Source organism: Wolffia australiana, chromosome 16, assembly GCF_029677425.1.
Source record: "Wolffia australiana isolate 7733 chromosome 16, ASM2967742v1".
Lineage (NCBI taxonomy): Eukaryota > Viridiplantae > Streptophyta > Magnoliopsida > Alismatales > Araceae > Wolffia > Wolffia australiana.
Genome location: NC_135850.1, coordinates 4713074 through 4732790, shown reverse-complemented (window position 1 = coordinate 4732790; position 19717 = coordinate 4713074).

Genomic DNA, 19717 nt, shown 5'->3' with positions numbered 1-19717 from the left:
TAACAAAGAAGTCAGATGAACTACTTCTTCCTAACAATAGTCCATGGCAAATCAAAAAGACATATGAAGCACACCAGTTCTTCTTTGGTCTTCTTCGTTGTATGAGAAGTATAGTACTATTTTTTACTGTCTGATGTATCAAATAAGTCTGCTACTGATCTCTCTTATGTAACTCGATTCAACTTAGCTTTCAAATTAAGAAACATTTTGCAGCGGAATTTTACCTGATTCTCCACAATGGAGTGTTGCTTTGATACTTGTTACGATCTATAATGACACCACACAAGTTGAATTTGAATTTCTTTCCACCCAAAGCTGTGTAGTGCCTTAGTGCATCACATGCATTAAGGCGAGTCTTTTTCTATTTGGTGTTTGTGCTACTGTGATATGATTCATCTCGTGCAACATCTCTATAGAATTTGGTACATGCAAAGACGTACCAGCTTCCATCCTACACATTTTAATTTGACAGAATTAATTGGGTGGTAGGATAAGTGATACAATCAGTTCAGAATCATTATGGGGATGGTGAAAAGAAAAATAAATTCACAACATCACGAGATCATAATGGGGATTGTGAACAGAAAACTAAATTCACAACATCACAAGGTCATAATGAAGATGTTATGCAAAAAGATAAACATCACAAGACCATAACGGGGATGGTGAACAGAAAGCTATGTTGACAACATCACAAGATCATAATGGTGTTGGTGATCAGAAAGATAAATTCACAACATCAAAAGATCATAATGGGGATTGTGAACAGATAACTAAATTGGAAACAACACAAGATCATAATGGCGTGGCGAACAAAAGGATATTTACAACATCACAAGATCATAATGGGGATGGTGAACATAAAACTAAATTCAAAACATCACATTATCATAATGTGGTTGGTGAATAAAAGAATAATTTCTGCAAGTCTGACTAACATAAACCTATGCCTTACATCCTGGGAAATTTAGAAGAATCGTAATTAAATCAGAGAGAGTTCAATTTGGTTAGACAAGGTGCATTTTAGTGCAATGGATTGAACATGAATAGAGAGAAGTGAGGTCAAATGACGGACGAGAGACTGAGAAACTAGAATGATAAGCTAAGTATAAATATGAAACACCAGTAGAGAGAGAGTAAATTAGACTGGTTTAGCCAATCTATGTTTAACCTATCACTCAATTTTTTCCCAATTTTATTAAATCTCTCCACCAACTCTTGAACTCAAAAAACTACCAATTATTTATTAGCATTTATACCCAGAGATTTTCATGCATTTGGTTCAGAAAAAAAATTAGCTAGGGGAATCTGATGAAACAAAAACAAACATCAAGATAAATTTGAAATCATTCAATGAAGTGAATAAGAACAATCTTATGAAGAGATTTTCATGAACGAAGCAGTTTCAGTGAACAATCTGAGCTACGAGGGCATCGGAATGAAGAAGAAAGAAGAAGAATTACAACAAGAACAATTTGTAAATTTGGCAAAAGTGAAGAAGCAGAAAAAAAATTGAAAAAATGGGGGAATCTGAAGTAGCAATTTTATGGAGATATTTTCAGTAACGAAGTGGTTTGAATGAACCAATTGTTCTAGCAAGGCAGCTGACTGCTGAATGCAATGTCTCCTACTGAGTTCTGAATGTTGAAATTGTAGCAAAATGCCTCACCCCGAACTTTGGTTGTCAACTTGTTGAGAGTCACTTGAAAATACACATTTTTTGCACATTCGCATCGCACAAAGGTCTGTGCAAAGTGCAGTGTGGTTCCTGTATATGCTGTGCGAAGTGCGGTATGAAATTTGCACCACACTGCACAATGGCACAAATTGCAATCACTCACATGAAAGGACCATCCCTTGTGAAGGTGATGTGTATTGATGGGCACAGGTGATATATGTTGAATGTTATAGTTTGCATACCCAAAAAGCAATACATGGGGGAGAGTTCCCTCTAAATTGTGGTGTTGGCTAGAGAAAGGAAACTGTAGGGGAAATACTGATGAGAGAACTACTATTCTAAAATTCACCAAATAATTCATTACATTAGTTGCCTATTTATAAATTCAATATTTACAAGAAAAATCAGGTATTAAGTCGCAATAAATGAAGTTAAGATCCCCAATACGAGGTTTAAGATGAAGACATGGAATGGTTTAAGTGTGTGCCGTCTTGTTATACGGTGGTGTCATATCTTCTATTGTTGGGTCTTGGAAAATTTCCCCTCCATCTCCAAGTCGACATGCATCAACATTCCCCCTCATATCATTTACTATCATACAGTTCAGTCCAGAGCTTATCAATTTTAGCATTCATGATTCTTATCTCTTATTGCCATATTCGTCTAGGATGGACGTGCAGTATAAAAGAGAGAATGAGAGAGATAACAAGAGAGAGAATGAAGAAAGAGATTAATAAGAGAATGAGCGAAAAAAACATGAGAGAGAGATAGAGAAAAAAACAAGAGTTAGAAAGAGAATGAGAAAATTAAAGAGGATGAGATAGTGATAGATAACAAATAAATGATGGAAGGAGAATGAGAGAGAGACAGAGAAAAGCAAGAGATACAGGAAGAATGAGAAAGAGATAGAGAAAACCAAGACATACAGACAGAATGAGAGAGCAATAGAGGAAAAACCAAAGATAGAAAGAGCAGAATAGAGAAAAAAGCAACAGATGAGGGAGAAAAAGAGAGAAAGATGGAGCAAAATCATGATATATAGAGAGAATAATATACATAAATACAGATAAATCAAGATATAGATAGAGAGTAGAGAGACCCAGATTAATAAAAATGAGAAATGAGGGAGAGAGAGAGAAATAACAAAAGAGAAAAAGTGAGAGAGGGAGAGATAATGAACTAGTGAGAGAGAAAGAGAGCCACAGTGTGTGTGTGAGAGAAAACAAGCGAGAGAGAAGGAAAATGAGTGTGAGGTAGAGAGAGTTAGAGAGTAAGAGAGACAGTGAAAGAGAAGGAGTCAAAAAGAAACACAAAGAGACAATGTTTCCTCATTTTTGTACTGTTTAATTTAAATTACTGAAATGGGATCATTCTAATTGATTCCAATTGACCTAGTTACTTGCTCGATCAAAGCATTTGATGATGGGGCACACCAGCTTGCTCCATCGGAGACGTCATTGGAGCCGCCATCATCATTGTCGACAGCCCGCCAGTTTGCGTCCAGCCCGATCAGCACGCCAAGGTGAAGAGTAAACACCCAGGTTCAAATATCCCGGGTGAAATAACCAGCTTGGGCTCTTATAGGCCACATTGTGCCATGTAGGCAATTCTTTGGACCCATGTTTTTTTGTTGGCTGAGTGGAACGGCTCCATATTGGTCCCGCCATGTTAGCATCGAGCATATCCCCAGCCTTTAAGTCATTTACATTTTTGGCCTTAAAAAAGATTAAAATTTATTAATAAATAATAAAAATCAGAAGCTTCATATCTTTTATTTATATGACATTTTTGATGAAATTCCTCCATTAATGTCTAAATTCATTTTATTTAAACTCATCAGACCTGAAATAAGCAATAAAACAGAAAATGATTAGTTTAAAATAATTCTCTTGAAAAGTCAAACAAGGACAAATTTTTTTTTTTAAATTTTTTTAGCAAAAAACACGGTGTCGGGTACGGCCAACCCTGAGGTTGTGTCCGTAGACCGATCCATCCGTGCCCTGTACGCCACCCAGCGGGATTTTATTTATAAAGTGAAGTGTTTATCAACGTTTATAGGCATGGAGTGAGTATAAATATCCCAATTACACTCGGATCCCACTCGTCCACGCCCATGTGCTGAAAATAAAAGGAGACATAAGTGATACCTGGCAGGTACTCGGAGAAGTGCTCGCATCGATGTCTCACCGGAGCCCCCCTAGTGACGATGGTGGAGTAATGTTGGAGTTGTCCTCGCCTCCGACAAGTGGCAATGATGGGCTGCGTGGCGAGGCTCCATTCGAGGTGGGCTTAGTTCACCCCGCTAGTGTGAGATGATACGGCTTCGGATTTGGCAGAAGTGTGAGCGCTCCCACCTCGAGTGTTCCACGCAATCTGCCAATCCCGCGGGCCTGCTGGCAATAGTATGTGACGCGTGTGGACAGTCGGCAAGCCGAGACTTTCGACGCAATGGCAGCCCCTAGCTATCGAAGGGAGTGCCTGCCAAGAAAGGAAAAGAGAAGAAGGGGTGCGGGTGTGTACCGTGTGGTTGGTGAGGGCATCTGCTGTCTGGTTGCCTTCTCGTAATTGATGACAATTGCTAATTGTGCGAGGTTGGCACCGCATTATGTCATGCCATACACGGCATAGTCTCCATAGGGAGCATGTACCTGCAAGGAGCATGTCAACTAACACTTGTGAGTCAAATTCTATGATGATATTATGAAGGTTTCGTTCCTCGCAGAGGAGTAAACCATCACGTATTGCCGTAGCTTCGGCTACTGTATTAGTTTGGATGTCATAGAAAGAGGAAAAAGCAAGAGAATACTCCTTGTATGATCGCGGAGGATACACCCTCCCCCTGCTGGCCCCGTGTTCCCTTTAGCCGCACCATCCACATTCAATTTGAGGATAACAATTAGAGGTGGGTACAACACACAACCTTTAGCTGAATGTGGATAGGGGTAGGGATCACCGGAATGCCCCAAGAGCGAAGAAAGTCGCACACGGGTGCTGAGTTGCATGCGCGGGGAGGGATGAGATGATAGATGCATCGTATCCATAACTTGATGCGACGCATGATATCCACGGCACGCATGGGCGAACCTGCAAAACGAGAAGAGTTTCGCCATTTCCATATCTCCCATAGTAAATAAGCTATGGTGATGTGTAGGATGGGGCTCCGTTTTGAGCATGTTGGCGAGAGAAACACCTTGCCAAAACACTCGAACAGGGTCAGTGGAGTATGAAGAAGTGGGCGGCAATGATGTGCAATTTGGTGCCAACAGTCTAAGGCTGTCTCACTATGGAAAAAAAGATGTGCTATGGTCTCAGTGTGTGGGGATGTGGGACAACAGTGGTAACGAGAGCTGAGAGAGTGACCTATACGGATCACTCGATCATTAGTCGGAAGGCCACAACGTAAGAGTCTCCAGAGGAAAAAGGAGATGCGAGTAAGGATCACCGGATGCCATATGCAGCGACCCTAGTGCTGGATATGGGCTTTCTCACGGAAATGCTCTCAAGAAGATCTGCATGAGTAGACACCATCGAGTGTGAGCGTCCAAATGGCACAGCGGGAGTCGACCCGATTGGGGTAGTCTGGACCACGGATAACGTGGCTGAAGGGAGCCCATGCTGGTCCCATAGGTGTTGCGTTGCCCAGTAGCAGATGGGCAACTATGAGTCGCACTTGGTGTGGTACAAACTATGGGTGGCGGGAAAACGGCTTGTCAGCATGCCAGGTATCAAACCAGGTGCTAATCTCTCCACGACCAATATGCCAACGTGTAACCTGAGCAATCTCAAGCCAGTGGTGCTGCCACGTTCGCCATCTACGATGGCCCCAGATATCTATCTCTTGACTGGCCCACTCGCTATGCTTGGCTGAAATAAAGTTGCCCATTGGGGAGTTTGTGGTGCGCATACGCCCTACGAGCTTCTTTTGAAGCATGTCCTGGACGTCCGTGAGGCATCTGATCCCTAGACCGTCCTCGGCCGTCGGCCGACATGCTTTCTCCAAAGAAACCCAGTGATGGCGACTCTCTCCCTCGAGGTGACCGGACCATAAGAAACGTGCGCATAGCCGTTCCATTGAGTTGAGGACTGTAAGAGATAGTGAGTGGACCACGAGGATGTGTGATGCCAGACGTCGTCAAGACGTCATCCGGTCATCACCGAGGTATGGGTTCGTGTCGACAGTGGACTAATCGGACGGGCGTTGATCGACGTCGTCCGATGGATGCAAGTGATGGCGACTCTCTCCCTCGAGGTGACCGGACCATAAGAAACGTGCGCATAGCCGTTCCATTGAGTTGAGGACTGTAAGAGATAGTGAGTGGACCACGAGGATGTGTGATGCCAGACGTCGTCAAGACGTCATCCGGTCATCACCGAGGGTATGGGTTCGGTGTCGTATTGTGGACTAATCGGACGGCGTTGATCGACGTCGTCCGATGGATGCAAGTGATGGCGACTCTCTCCCTCGAGGTGACCGGACCATAAGAAACGTGCGCATAGCCGTTCCATTGAGTTGAGGACTGTAAGAGATAGTGAGTTGACCACGAGGATGTGTGATGCCAGACGTCGTCAAGACGTCATCCGGTCATCACCGAGGGTATGGGTTCGGTGTCGTATTGTGGACTAATCGGACGGCGTTGATCGACGTCGTCCGATGGATGCAAGTGAACATATATAATGATGATGATGTATGTATGAAAGTCCTACTATCGTATGTGCGTGCGCCGACGAGCAGTGGGTGCCGCTCCAGAGAAGAGACGGGTCGCCCTGAGTGAGGCCGTACGGACCTCCTGAACCTCGCCCAAGGGGGTCGAGGGCGAGTACGTCACCGAACGGGGAAGCCTTGCTGAAGTGCTCACACGCGCCGCAGAGTCTCGACTCGTACCGGACAGGTAAGACTCTCATGCAATTTTCGTCGTTATCTCAACCTGTCTCTCGCTCACCTATCTAACCCGAGCGCGGAAGAGGCGAACCGAAAGTGCACTGAAGAAAGTAAAGGACGTAAAGGAGGGCAAGTGAGGGGGGTACCGGTGTCGCGCTGGCAACAGTTATGCGTAACCGGAGATTCGTAGGAGTGCGGGAGCCCTGAGCGACGGGAAGATACCAGCGAGAATGAGGACGCGGGAGTAGTCGTCGTCGGCGGCAGCTCGGTCGTGACAGGAGGTTTGTTGTTGACACGATGCGGGCCATCGGAGCCTAGGACACGTTCATGGGGCCGTGCACGCTGGACGTCTACCAGCGTGATAGAATCGCCCGCGGGTGGTGAGTGAACGGCAGCGGGAGGGGTGTCGTAGGCGGATAGGCTGGGTCGAATGGTGGGGTGAGAGGGAGGAAAAAGGATGTGGTTGAGCCGCGGCGCGCAGAAAGGGGGAGATAGCGCGGGCGGAGACAGGGGTAGGGAGATAGCGCGGGCGGAGGCAGGAGGTGAGGGGTCACGGCTGTGGGCGAGCAGCGGTGGAGCGGGGGAAAAAAAGAAGGAAAGGATGGCGGCAGGATGTGCGGGGAGGGCGTGGGAGGTGACGGGGGGTAGGGAGAAGGTGCGGGCGATGGCCGGGGTGAAGGAGACGGTGCGGGCTGTGGCGGGAGGTGAAAAGGCGCGGCCGTGGACAAGCAGCGGCAGAGGGGAAAAAAAAAAGGGAGAGGGTGGCTGCAAGGGTTGCGGGAGGGGCGTGGGCGGCGAGTGAGGAGTAGGGGGATGGCGCAGGCAGCGGCGGGGGGTATGGAGACGGCGCGGGCGGCGGCTGGAACGTAGGAGACGGCACCGGCGGCGGTAACAACCGTGGGCGGCGGCTAGGCGACGGGCGGCGACTTCGCTTCTCCTTCTCTCTTCTTTCTCTTCCTCTTCTTCTTCCTCCTTCTTCCTTCTTGTTCTTCTTCTTCTTCTTCCTTTCTTCTTCCTGTTCTCACGATCGTGACTCTTCAAATTCTCAAAACATCATAACTTAAAATTCAAGAGTAAGTCTTTACGCCCACCTTCCCCCTTATATAATGGGTGAAGATGGGGCCCCTTTAAACAACAAAAGGAAAAATAAGATAAAAGGGGAAAATGGGCTTGTCAGGCCCATGGGAGGGGAAGATTTCCTCATATGGGCTCTTCCCCTCACTACACGACAACGTGAAAATGACGATGATGAAGATAAAGAAAGTAAAGATAAGAAAACGAAACGGAGAGAAAAGTGGGTTGCTCCGACGATGAAGTGGCGCGTGTGTCATGCCGAGTATCTGAACTCGGGGTCGCGCGTCGCTGCGGCGGCTCGTCGTGTCGGCTGGACACGCGTCGGTGGCGGGCTCGATGACGACGGTGGCTCCTCGCGTTCTGGCTCAGTGACGTCCGGCGGTGCTGCGCCATCAATGTGTAGTGGGATACTCATGAGGACATGTCGAATAAGTTGGATACGTCCTCCAGGGGATAGGAAACGAAGTTTCCATCCCTCTAGCTTCTTTCTAAGTTTGCCCAACAAGGCATCAAAGTAATGTTGCCTAGCGGGCCCTAGAAAGATAGGACGTCCAAGATAGTCGAACGGGAGGCATCCTCGTGAGTAGAGGGTATAATGCTGGAGTATCTCAGAGCACTTTATAGTGATGGAAGAACCAACTATGAAGCTGCTCTTCGAGGCATTGACGAGGTGGCCCGAAGCTTGCTCGTATGGTGTAAGGACACTCATAAATTCCTTAATGGATCTTTTGGATCCATTGAAGAAGATGATGGCATCATCGGCAAATAGAGAGTGCGAGAGGATTGGGCAGCCCCTTTTCATAAAATACGGTTGGATGAGTCCGTGGTCGATCGCACGTGTGAGCGATCGACTGAATACCTCCTCCATCAATATAAAAAGGGTGGGCGAGATAGGATCACCTTGCCTTAGTCCTCTCGTGGTCGTGAAGAAACCAATGGAGTTTCCGTCCATCAGGAGAGAGAAATGATTCTCTCTAATGCAGGCATCGACAAGATCGATGAACGCATCTGTGAATCCAAAGTGCCTCAACACTTCAGTAAGGAAGTTCCACTCAACTTGATCAAAGGCCTTCTCCATATCTAGTTTGATGATGACATTTGAGCCCCGATTATGAGCATCTAAGGACTGGGCTAGCTCTTGAACGAGCATGATATTGTCATGGATTTGTCGACAATTCACAAAAACACACTGTTCAGGAGAGATAAGGCAATCAAGAAAGTTCCCTAGTCGATTTGTAATGATTTTGGATGCAACTTTGTAGCAAACATTACAAAGACTAATGGCGCGAAAGTCCCTTAAGGGGGATTTCACTTTTGGAATGAGCGCCAAAAAAGTGGATTTCCAACTTTGAGGGAAGACTTTTCGCGTAAACGCTTCCTTGATGGCAAGCACTAAATCTGTGCCTACAATATCCCAACATGTGGTATAAAATTCTACTGAGAATCCATCAAGTCCCGGAGCCTTGTTCCTAGCAAAGGAAAAGACAACCCCTTTGATCTCTGTTCGAGTAGAAAGGGCTGTGAGGAGGGCATTTTCTTGGTTGGTCACCAAGTGACGGATAGATGCAAGGAGGTCCTCGTTCACAACAGTTGGTTGTGAGGAGTGGAGTGATCGATAAAACTCTACTCCTGCGCCTGCTAGCTGGGCGGGGTCCTGATCGTACATCTCTAATAGGGTCGTATAATTAGGACGGGCTCTATGACGAATCGAGGCATGAAAGAAATATTTGTTTCTATCACCTTCTCTCAGCCATTGGACATGTGATTTCTGGAGATAGAAAATCTCCTGACACCGCATAGCGTCCTCAAGCTGTTCCCAAAGTCGAAGCTGGTGTTCTCCTACGTCGTCCGTCCAAGCGTCTTGCAACTGTCATTCGAAAGCAACTAGTTTCGTCTTGATTGCTTCGACAGGTGTGTGTATGTCTCTAAAGACATGTCGATTCCACCATTTCAGGTGGAACTTGAGATTCCTCAATCGATAACTGAAGTTCTCCATAGGTGATGTCGAGATTGTTCCATGCCAATGGCTGTGTACAAAACGATGGAAGTTGTTGTGCTCTAACCACATGGCTTGGAAGCTAAATGGGGGGCGACGTACTCGATTATTCAAGTATGGGAGAAGGAGGATCGGTGAGTGGTCTGGTAATATCTCGGTAGGATCTCAATCGTGATCGTGCACTGCATCAGTGCAGTGCTATTTGTGAAACAACGATCGATCCGTTCGTACATACGCGCATCTTCTTGACATCTATTACACCAAGTCCACTTCTCCCCGATGGTGGGAGGCTCCACAAGTGATGTCTGGTGAATGAAGTTGTTGAACGCTTGCATAGATCACGGCCTAGGGGGGCGACCTCCTTGGTGTTCTCTGACTGCCCATATGCAGTTGAAGTCCCCAGCTAGAAACCAAGGGAGATCAACAAGTCTTGAGTGAGTATGGATGTGTAAGGCGAGTTCCTCCAAGAGGGCCTCCCTCACGAGGTGTCTATGTGAGGCATAGACTACGGTAAGCATGTAAGGCTTCGGGGAGTATGGTACGTCAAAAGTGGCATACTAGGTCCCTTCGACCAGGAGTTCCAACAAATAATCCCGCTTCCAAAAGAGCCAGAGCTTATTCGAGGGATGGCAATAAATACGGTCCATTTTGAGTTTCCTCACAATGGAATGGGAGTTATCCGATGTAGTCATCGGTTCAAAAAGTCCAACTATTCCTAGCTTGTACTTATTGATTAGGGAAAGGAGATGTGATTGGGTTAGAGGGTTGCCGATCCCTCTACAATTCCAAACAAGGCTTTGAATCATAAAACTATCGACTCGCATGGTGCACCCTCAACCAGGTGTTATAGATGTGACGCGTATGCTGAGTGTCCGGGTGATGACCTGGGGGAGGGGGGTCCAAGTCTGACTCCTCGAAGATGGAAGCATCATCGTCCTCATCGTCTATAGTATCCCCACAAGTATCCTTAGAGCTAGGGAATGGGGCTTGATGGTTAGTCAAGCAGTCCTCTTGCTCAAAAGGAATATGTGATGGATGGAGGTCGGGTAGGGAGGTGATGGGTGGTGTGGCTAGGGTGGGGCGGTAGACTAGGGATGGGGATGGGTGGTGAGCGAGGGGTGGGTGGCACAAGGGAAGGAGGGGAAGATGAGCAAGGGGGAAGGTAGCGAGGTGTAGGGGAACGAAGTGGAGAAGATGGAGGGGAGCATAGTGGTGGGGATGATGGAGGTGGAGGGCAGTGGACTAGTGAGAGGCGAGAGAGTGTGAGACGGGGGGACGATGAGGAATGGGGGACTAGTGAGGGACGGGTGGGTGTATGGCCGGAAGTGCTAGGAATACTCATGCAACTCTGCCCAACCTCCACGCAGTCTCCCTCAGGGCTCTCGAGATCAAAGAGGGCAAAGGTATTGGAGGTACTAGCAGGTGTTTGTACCTCCTTACCCTTGCCTGGTCGAATGATGGTAGTATGGATATGTGTGCACTTGTCAACCCCTTTCTTCGCCCATTGGGACCCTGAAGCTGTGGGCTTGGTCGAGACAGGCTTGGGCGGCATAGAATCCCTAGGTGGGAGAGGGGTAGGGGTAGGTGCACCAAGTGGTGCGAGGGCGAGGCGTGTACTCTTAGTCGGTCTCTGAATGGGACGACGCCCTTAAGATGTAGACGTTGCCTCTATGATGTATTCGTTGTAAGGCAAAGGTGGGAGATACTCTTCTGAGGGAATCAAGGAAGTCTGCGACGCCCTTTGGTGACACGTATGAAGTGTGTGTCCTAGGAGGATACAATGCGTACAAAACTGTGGAAGATTCTCGTACACTATAGTCTGTCGAATCAGCTCATCCCCATTGCGGATGAAGATCTTGCGGTGAATGGGCTCTAATAAGCCAATCTCGACACATACCCTCGCGTATCCGGAGCAGTTGAACAGATGTACGTCTTTGTCGAGACATATAAATGTGCCAACAGCACTAGCTGGGGACTCTAGAGCAATGGGCGTGAAGAGATGTGGCCTGAGCCCTGGGAAACTGATCCAGACTGGTACAGAGTGGGGGCAATGCTCCCGTGAGGTGCTAGTCTGCTCGGTGTGCATCGTGGAACCACTAATTGTCCGCGTGGTGCGACTCCATGCTTTCCTAAAGTCCACTTCCTGTTGGAAGCGAATGAAGACACTCTGATGGTTGTGTGCTCCAATAACCACCGGATCGGTGAAATACCCAGGTGCTACATAAACCCTCATGATGTCGTTAATGAGGGGGCATTTCGTCGCGAATCGCCCTATCAAGGTGTAGGCGAATGGTGCAGCCATTTGCGAGACCTCCTCTTTCGAGAAGGCGACAACTCTCACCCCGTTTGTGTCAATGTAACCCTGCTTTGGGGTCGTGTCATCATAAGTGGGGGAAGTGTGACTTTGGGGAGGGGTTGAGTGGTAGCCGTGTGTGTAGTCCCTGCCACTTTTGCCGCCCATGTCGTCAATGGTGATCTTCCAGAAGGTTGTCTAGCAGAAGGTTGGCCGAGAGGATCAGAAGGGATAGTGTTGACCAAGTCAGCTTGGTCAAACTGATCCGGACCATCCAAGTCGGCCTAGTCAACATGGGTAGGTATGACTGAGTCAACATGACAAGGGTTGACTGAGTTGACCTGGTCAACAAGGGCAGGGTTGACTCAGTCAATCGTGTCTACACAATTGAGGTTGACCAAGTCAATCTAGTAAACACAAGCAAAGTTGACCAAGTCAGCATGGTCAACCAAGGGAGAGTTGACCGAGTCAAAATGATCAATACGATGAGAGTTGGTCGAGTCAACCTTGTGAACAATTTCAAGGTTGGCCAAGTCAACCTGGTCATCACGGTCATCGTTGACCAAGTCAGTCTGGTCAACCCAATCAGGGTTGACCAAATCATGTTGGTCAACATGATCTGGGTTGACTGAGTCAACCTAGGGGTCTGGACCTAGTTGACTAAGTCAACCATGTCTCCTTGGTCTGGATTGACTAAAGAGTCATCCGGGTTAAGGTTGACCAAGGTGGCCGGGTCGACTCGGTCAGATTTGATTGAGTCAACCAGGTCTCCTCGGTCAGAGTTGACCAAATAGTCAACCTGGTGGGGATTGACCAAGTCGAGCAGGTCTCCCTTGTCCGGGTTGACCAAATAGTCAACCTGGCAAGGGTTAACCCGGTCAATTGGGTCAACTCGGTCAGTTTTGACCGAGTCAACCTGGTCGAACCGATCAGAGTTGACCGAATCCACTCGGTCGTTGTCGACCGGGTCGACTCCATCAGAGGCGATTGAGTCGATCTGATCAAGTCGGCCACTCGAGACCCGTTCGACTTAGTCGTCTCGGTCAGTGTCGGCTGAGTCGACTCGGTCGAGTCGGCCATGACCGACCCCGTCGACTCGGGCTGAGTCAACTGAGTCGATTAGATCGACTCGGAGTGACTCAGTCAAGTCAGTGTGGCCCATCTTTGCCACGTCAGCCTTGGCGGTGGACCGACGATGAGAGATCTGCGTGGAGGGATCTGTGCCGTGGATTCGGTGGGCCAATAGAGTATCCAACGGCTGACAGGGCGTTGAACATTCCTCCTCCCGGATTCGAGTCATCGGGTCCGTCGTCCCCCATTTCGATTCCAAACCATGTGGTTGGAACATAGTGATTTCCATAGATATGTACGTAGTCATTGGCATGGCTCAATTTCTACATCGCCTATGGACACCTTCAGCTATCGTCTCAGGAACCTCAAGCTCCACCTCAAATGGTGGAACCGTCATGTCTTTGGAGATGTCCATTCACCGGTCGAGGAGCTGAAAAAGAAATTGGTTGATGCCGACCGCCACCTACAGGAGTACTGGACAGATGACATGGGAGAGCATCAGCTCCATCTCAGAGAGCAGCTGGAGGATGCCATGCAACGACAGGAGATTTTTTATCTCCATAAATTGCGCATCTAATGGCTGCGAGAGGGTGATAGGAACACACGTTTCTTCCACGCCTCGATCCATCATAGAGCGCGCCCGAACTATACGACCCTCCTAGAGACGCACGGACAGGACCCTGCCCAGCTAGCAGGCGCAGGAGTGGAGTATTATCACTCCCTCCTCTCCTCGTAGCCCATTGTTATGAGCGAGGACATTCTCTCCTCCATCCCTTCCTTGGTGACCGATTAAGAAAATGCACTTTTGTTAGCCCCCCCGTCACGAGCGGAGATCAAAGAGATAGTCTTTACCTTGGGCCGTAACAAGGCCCCAGGTCCGGATGGCTTCACTGTCGAATTCTATACGGCGTGTTGGGATGTTGTAGGCACTGACTTTGTACTAGCTATCAAGGAGGCGTTCCAACGTAAAGTCTTTGCAAGGAGTTGGAAATCCACTTTTTTGGCGCTCATTCCAAAAGTGGACACCCCAACTTCCTTCCGTGACTTTCGTCCGATGAGTCTTTGTAATGTATGCTATAAAGTCGCATCAAAGATCATTACAAACTGACTTGGACGTTTCCTTGATAGACTTATCTCGCCAGAACAGTGTGGCTTTGTCAAGGGTCGACAGATCCATGACAGCATCACACTAGTACACGAGCTAGCCCAGTCGATAGCCACTTGTATTCCGGGCTCCAATGTCATCATCAAGCTTGATATGGAGAAGGCCTTTGATAGAGTTGAGTGGAAATTCCTCCTTAAAGTGTTGCGGCGCTTCGGATTCACGGTTGCGTTCATCGCACTTGTCGATGCTTGCATTAGGGAGAATCACTTCTCCCTCTTGATGGATGGAAATTCCACTGGCTTTTTCACGGCTACGCGGGGACTCAGGCAGGGTGACCCTATTTCACCTACCCTCTTTATATTGATGGAGGAGGCCTTTAGCCGTTCGCTCACAGGGGCAATCAACGAATCCAACCGTACTTCACGAAGAGGGGTTGCCCGATTCTTTCGCACTCCTTATTTGCTGATGATGCCATCTTGTTCCTCAATGGATCTAAAAAATCCATTAAGGAATTTATGAGTGTCCTTACAGCGTACGAGCAAGCCTCCGGCCAGCTCGTCAACGCTTCAAAGAGCAGCTATATTGTGGGCCCCTCCACCACTACGAGGCGCTCTGAGATCATCCAGCATTAAACACGATACTCACGAGGCCAACTTCCATTCAACTACCTTGGATGCCCTATCTTTCTTGGCCCTACTCGCCACCATTACTTTGATGCCATGCTAGGCAAGCTCAGAAAGAAATTGGAGGGATGGAAACTTCGTTTCTTATCCCCAGGAGGCCGCATCCAACTTATCCGGCATGTCCTCATGAGTATCCCACTACACACTCTGGCGGTCCACTCACTATCTCTTACGGTTCTCCGCTCTGTGGAGAGCCTATGCGCGCGTTTCTTATGGTCTGGTTACCTCGAGGGAGAGAGGCGTCACCATTGGGTTTCTTGGGAGAAAGTGTGCCGGCCGACGGTCGAAGGGGGTCTAGGGATCAGACGCCTCTTAGACGTCCAAGACACGCTTCAAAATAAACTTGTATGGCGTATGCGTTCCACTCACTCCCCATTGGGGAGTTTCATCTTAGCATAATACGGAGATTGGGCCCGGCGCGAGCATGATATTCGGGGCCCCAAGCGATGGCGGACGTGGCAGCGCCACTGGCTTGAGATGATTCATGTGACCCGTTGGCATATCGGCCGAGGAGACGTTAGCGCGTGGTATGATACTTGGCATGCTGATGCGCCACTAGCTTGTCATCCTCAGTTCGTACCACACTACGTGCGCCTCACTATGGCACAGTTGCTTATAGGCAACACACCACACCTATGGGAGCAGCACGGTCTGCCCTTGGATACCCTATCCGAGGTCCAGACTACGCCCCTCGATTCTAGTGCTGATTGTGCCATCTGGACACTCACATCCCATGGAGCACACACGTGTCATTCCTCTTGGGTGCATTTCCATGTGAAATCTCCCTCACAGCATTGGGGTCAGCACATCTGGCATCCGGCGATCCATACACGTGTCTCCTTTTTCCTTTGGAGACTCCTATGCTGAGGCCTACCGACTGACGACCGAGTGACTCAGATAAGCTATTCTATTAGTTCACAGTGCCATTGCTGTCCCACCCTCCCGCACACGAAGACGATCGACCACCTTTTCTTCCATAGTGAGACGGCAGTGGAATGCTGGCGTCTCATCACCGACTGCCTTCATCCTCTGACCCCGTCCGAGTGTTTTGGCAAGTTTATCCTCTCGCCAACTCGCTCTGCACGGAGCCCCATCCTCCCCATCACCATAGCTTATATTCTATGGGAGATTTGGAAAGGGCAAAATTCTTCTCGATTTGCAGGTACACCCATGCGCGCTGTGGACATCAAGCGTCGAGTTCAGTTGTGGCTTCGGCGCATTCACCCTCTACTCCCACCCCGAGACGGTCGATCAGCACTTACGTGCGAGCTCCTCCGCTCCATTGGCATCTCGGTGACCCCCACCGCCACCCGCATCCAGTACCGAGTTGTTTATTGGCTCCCACCGCCAATAGGCTTTCTCAAACTGAATGTGGATGGTGCGGCGAAAGGGAACCCGGGGCCAGCAGGGGGAGGAGGTATCCTCAGAGACCACACAGGGAGTTTACTTTTTGCCTTCTCCTCTTTTTATGGCATACAAACTAAGACAATAGCCGAGGCCATGGTTATACGTGACGGTCTACTCCTTTGTGAGGAACGAAACCTTCACAATATCGTCGTGGAATCGGACTCACAAATATTGGTTGATATGCTTCGTTCAGGCACATGCTCCCTGTGGCGACTACATCGTGCGTGGAAAGACATCATGCGGTGCTGCTCGCGCATAGCGTGCTTTCGTCACCAGCTGAGAGAGGGTAATCAGACAGCCGATGCCCTCGCCAACCACGCGGTACATGCTCGCACCCCCTCCTCTCTTTTCCACTCTTGGCAGGCGCTCCCCACTACGGCTCGAGGATGCCATCAGCTCAATCGTCTTGGCATGCCCTCTCTCCGCACATGCCGGCTCCTCGCGAAGCCAGCCCCGCGGGATTGGAGGATTGCGTGGAGTGCTGGCGTTCGCGGCGTGGACAGCGCCTGCCCCGACTAGAGCGTCACCAGGCACTACTTCGAGCACACTTGACGACAGAGAGGACACACCCCGACTAGAGCGTCACCACGCACTACATCGACATCGCAGAGCAGCTCCGGAGGAATGACGGCGAACACACTTCCTCGAGCGTCTGCGAGGTATCACTCATGTATCTTTTCTTTTTCCTACATATGGGCGTGGACAAGTGGGATCCGAGTGTAATTTGGACATATATACTCGTTCCACGCCTATAAACATTGGAAAACACTACATCCTATAAATAAAATCCCGTTGGGTGGCATCCAGGGCACAGCTGGATCGGACTACGGGCACAACCCTGGGGTTGGCCGTACCCGGCACCGTGTATTTTGCCAAAAAAAAATAAGGGTGGGCGGCTAGGGAGGTGAGATTATCGGCAACGCATTCAATGCGTTGTTGGCGCCGTTATTTTTTGAAGATTTATGGGATGAGCTGGCAGATCCGGTGGTAGTGAATGGATCAATCACGAGAGGGGATTCATTCACGGCCATTAGATCTGACGTGTTGAGGGGGCAATTCTCGACACATAAAGTGCCCTTAATTGAGCCGTTGGCATTTAATGCCAACGGCTCAATTTTTTGAACCGGCGAGAGGTCCACCGTGAGTCCATCGTGTCGACTATCGTGATCGCGACACGTGGGCGTCGCGACCGTCCAGATGGACTCGGGAACCTCTTGCTTGGCAGCATTTAATGCCGTTGAGATTCCTTTTTTGTTTTTTTTCTTTTGTTTTTTTTGTCTTTTATGGTATTAAAGTAGCCGTCGGATGTGTCCACGCTGGCGGATCTGACGGCGTGGACACTTTCGATGGCTGATGTGGGCTGGGACGGGTCCACCATTGGGTAGGTGGACCTATTTTTTCCCTCCACATGGGCTGCCAGGGTTGCCAGCCCCTCCAACGTGGCAGCCACGTCGGACTGGTGGCCCTGGCACCCATGTGACTCTGCAGCCCGCATTGGATTATGTGCTGCGAGTTAGCTTATACGGCGATGAAGATTTTTGATGCCTCATTTGAAGTTAAATAAGAAGATTCATGGAAAGTTAATAAGTAAAAAAGGATGCGTCTCTTCGAGACGAACAGTTTAAGTATAAATTTGATATAATTAGAGCATCAGAATCATCTAAATTATGGAAAATAAAATTCGGATGAAAAACTTACCTCTTGGATTCAAAAGCCTCTAATCGTAGCTATAGGACTCTGTATTTGACGTTCTGGTAGTCGATTCCTATAGGTTGAGGCCTTACAAATCCAATGAGACAAAAATCACCACAATCTGAGCTCTGTAGCCAAAGTTATGATGAAATCGCCGAATTTGGAAGAGAGAGAAGCTCTGATATTCTTCCCAATAGATTTTTTCCGAATCTCAAGGACAACTTTAATATTTATAATCTTGGTCTTTGTCTCTTGCTTTCTTGTTCATTGTTTTAAGTCATGACAAGACTAAACTCAATAAATGAAGTTGAACCTTGAGAAAGGTCAGCATTAATAATATATAAATAACCCTCAATTAACTTAAAGGTTAGGGCTTAACCTAATGGCATGGTAATGGTGAAAATTTTATAAAATAATGATAGCATGCCCCATAATCATGAGAATTGGGCATTAAATATGCTGAAATATGATCTAAATGAATGCATAATATGCAAGTTATCCGCAGACACCTCGTTTTATAGAGCTCTTTGGAAGGTTCTTGAGAACTGCTTTCTAGGAGATTTGTACATCTTTCTAGAACATCTAGAAAGACCCACAAGCCTCTAGTAGGATCCATTATCTTCTAGAATAATCTAGAAGAATATAGAACATTTCATAAGATTTAAGAAGCATCCAGAAGGTTCCATAAGTATATTGAAGGTTCTCGAAGCACCTCAAAGATGCAAAAAGAGTATAGAAAAATTCTAGATCATTCCGGAAGCATCTAGAACATTAGACTATTTAAGTCAACCCTTACATTGAAACATGGGCCATCTTAACAATGAAGTTTGCCAACTTTATACATAGGTTGCTAAGCAGCCACGATCACTCACCTTCCATGGTTTTGGATAACAATAAACTGTATCTGGGGTTGGCCTTAACTTGATCAACAAGTTCTAGATTGGTAAGCACGACGTGACACCTGGTGGCAGTACACATCTGCCATTCGATTTCTCTCTTTAAATGGATGCCAAAGCTCCTCTCTTCCATTATCACTATAATGATGTATGGACAGTCTATGCTGAAGTGCATGGGATTTTATCCTCTTGTTCTCATCAATTTTTGAATCTTCTTCTTTACTTCCTCTAAACTCACCATCCTCATATATGGAATCAAAGCATGGAGGAGGCTGAAATGCTTCCCTTGAATACACTCGTGAGCCTGTGGAAGTTTCATCTGTCTGCAATCAACTGGTTTCTTGATATTCTGTAAGATGCTCATTTGAAGTAACTATTTTATCTGGAAGATCCGACAAGTTTCTACTGTCGAACCACACGGCTTGGACTGCATCTCACAAATCCACTATCACATGAGGAATGCGATATATGTGATGCAAACACTCCCTAGAAGAATACATGATCAACAAGTATTAACAATTATTCCATCTACCACTAACAAACTTCTAATTAAAATCTCGGACTGTCTTACTACAACGGTGACATAGGATAAGGTTGCAGCAGAGTTCTCTTGCGCATCTGAATCATATTTCATGGATTTAACTTCCTAATATCACTATAATAAGAAGGGTAATGGATCCTTGGATGATTATATTAGTGAGTTTTGGCAAGTTTTTTCTGAACTAGTCATTTCTGGAAAATACATTGCTAAACAGAATCAAATTTATAAATCTCTGAGGTACTGGCCAAAAGTTTTGCTATTTTCACATTGGCATTGCTAGTCAAAGTAATAATCTTTCTTTTGACGACTTCTCATTTGATAACTCCTTACATAGAATATAAAACTTCATCTACACTCCCTGACATACTCTTCTTATATACGATGTATATATACATATATTGA